This window comes from Octopus bimaculoides, chromosome 23 (genome assembly GCF_001194135.2).
Source record: "Octopus bimaculoides isolate UCB-OBI-ISO-001 chromosome 23, ASM119413v2, whole genome shotgun sequence".
Lineage (NCBI taxonomy): Eukaryota > Metazoa > Mollusca > Cephalopoda > Octopoda > Octopodidae > Octopus > Octopus bimaculoides.
This window is the reverse complement of record NC_069003.1, coordinates 23,856,167-23,858,671: the sequence shown is the minus strand read 5'-3', so window position 1 is coordinate 23,858,671 and position 2,505 is coordinate 23,856,167. Positions and strand designations below refer to the sequence as shown.

Sequence of the window (2,505 nt, the reverse complement as noted above, 5' to 3'; positions counted from 1 at the left end):
TCGCTCGAAAATCCTACAACAACCCCACACAAAAGCCAGTTCAGGGGCACCGGCAACGATCTCGCTCGAAGAGATTTCATGTGTCACCAGCACAAGAGCCAGTCCAGGGGCACTGGCAATGATCTCGCTCGAAAAACCTCATGTGTCACCCGCACAAGAGCCAGCCCAGGGGCACCGGCAACGATTCCGCTCGGAAGATTTCATGTGTCATAATATATAAAGCAGTCAACTGCCCGTCTGTTTCATAACATAGTTCAGGATACATTAAATAATGTAATCTTTGCCACCTTTAATTAGACAGGATGGTTACAGGTGAAATTCCTTTGATCATAAGTCAACCATCAACTCACCAAATGGTACAAAGGCTTCAGTGACTGCCATTGTATGGGATTTACGGTAACTTAACTGTAAAACCTCAATGATCATTAATAACCTACAGAAAGGCAAAATGCAAAAAGGTTAACGTAAAAAAAAAGAGAAAACAATATTAAATTTCTTACAGTTTTCACAAATCTTGTTTTGCCAACATAAGGCAGTCCATGAACTTGTATTATTTGAGTATCTTCATCCTTGATCAAGATCTTCAGCTTTTCCCTCTCATCATGTCGTCCAACAAAGTGTCTGCCAGAATTGCCTTGCTGTCTTATGTAATTGGAGGGTAATCGATATGGTGCTGCCATACTGATGATTCAGGAATTTCTTTTGTCTTTCTGAATTTTCAAAAGCTGGAATTTAAATGAAGATAAACAGAAGTTGATGATAAACAGAAAGGATAACTGTGGCATCATGGGATAAAGTGGAACCCTCAACTATTTATGATGCTTAGAAAAATAAAAGGCTAGCTGCATCTATGATTTTATAAGTTTTCCACAAGCACAAAGTCTACATCACAATTAGATATTGTGACACTTGCAAATGATGGACGGTTCACAGAAGTCATAGAGGATGCTGTTGATGAATTGCTAGTGTCCCAGAGAGAATGTTAATCAATCAAGGAGCTGATATTGTTAGATCAAGAATAAAATGGTCGTGCTAGATATCCTGGAAGTTTTCTTTACATCTTTAACATCTGAAAATTCCTGCAAGACCTGAAACTGAAACCCACCCCACAAAAAATTCAGATTAGTATGAATGGCAACCATAGTAAGAGCTTGTTAAGATTATCTCTTTAGATTTTCACGAGAAATTGTAACCAGCAGTGGTTTGTTATGACATTTCGTATCTGAAGCAAATCTTTAGGAAATCTTTAGAGATGACTTTAACATGTGATTTAATAGCACTGTTAACACAGTAGAAGACAATATTGACTTATAAAAGCATTTAATATATTTTGTTGAATATTATGGTTGCATAACGGCATATGGTGTCCCTACAAGTCATTAAGAGCAGAAGCAAGGAGATTCTAAAAACAAATTCTTAATCCTTTGAAAATTAAAGTAGGTGTTAGACTGGATTGTTTGAAGTGAGTAAATTACCTACTAAATAACTGGGTGGTCAAGACGTCTTTGCATGTTCTCAGCATTTAAGACTCATGTCTCACCACCATGTAGTATTGCTCTTCATACACAAGCATCATTCAGTCTTCCTTTCACTTAGAAAGAGAGACATTTATTTGCCAACAGAGGCAAGAGCTCTCGGAATTTTCTACATCTCATTCTTACTCTGGAAATTACACTTTCAGAACATCTTTCTCCGCTGCTAATTGGGTCGTAGGTAACAGAAATGATCTACTTCCTCTGGAGTAATGAATTTCAACCAGTTTTTATCTAGAGGCACAGGTGTGGTTGTGTAGTTAGAAGCTTGCTTCCCAACCATTGATTCCTGATTCAGTCTCTCTGCATGGCACCTTGGGCAAGTATCTCCTACTATAGTCCTGGGTCAAGCAAAGCCTTGTGAGTGGATTTGGTAAATGGAAATAGAAAGAAGCCCACCATATATGTGTGTGTGTGTGTGTGTCCATCACCACTTGACAACCGGTGATTCGGCAAACGAGGGCGAGAGAATAAGAACTAGCCTTATGAAATAAGTCTTGGGGTCATTTGTTCAAGCCAGAGCTCCAGCATGGCTGCAATCAAATGGTAGATACAAGTAAAGGAATAAAGGTATTATTTTATTCTGGTGGACCCCACTCCTATGGCCATTCGATATTTAATAATTAATTTTATAGATACTTCTTTCAAAATTCCTATTTTGTTTATCACACATTAACTTGTGTAGTTTGAACTATATAAGACGTCAGGGATAGAAATTCAGCTGTTTCTTATTTCTTTATTGCCCACAAGGGGCTAAACATAGAGGGGACAAACAAGGACAGAAAAAAGGGGTTAAGTCAATTACATTGACCCCAGTGCGTAACTGGTACTTAATTTATCGACCCCGAAAGGATGAAAGGCAAAGTCAACCTCAGTGGATTTGGACCTCAGAACGTAAAGAGAGACGAAATACCGCTAAGCATTTTGCCCGGCGTGCTAACGTTTCTGCCAGCTCATCACCTTATTTAGCTGT

The 2,505-nt window shown here is 38.7% G+C and overlaps 1 long non-coding RNA gene across 1 annotated transcript in view; it reads right to left on the bottom strand.

The window, feature by feature from the left end:
- The window catches only part of LOC106871112 (uncharacterized), a 7,577-nt gene that overhangs the window by 669 nt on the left and 4,403 nt on the right, over positions 1 to 2,505 (bottom strand). Inside the window, exon 2 of the long non-coding RNA XR_001409627.2 lies at positions 501 to 725. This is a non-coding gene — a long non-coding RNA (uncharacterized LOC106871112). The remainder of the gene's footprint in view (positions 1 to 500; positions 726 to 2,505) is intronic.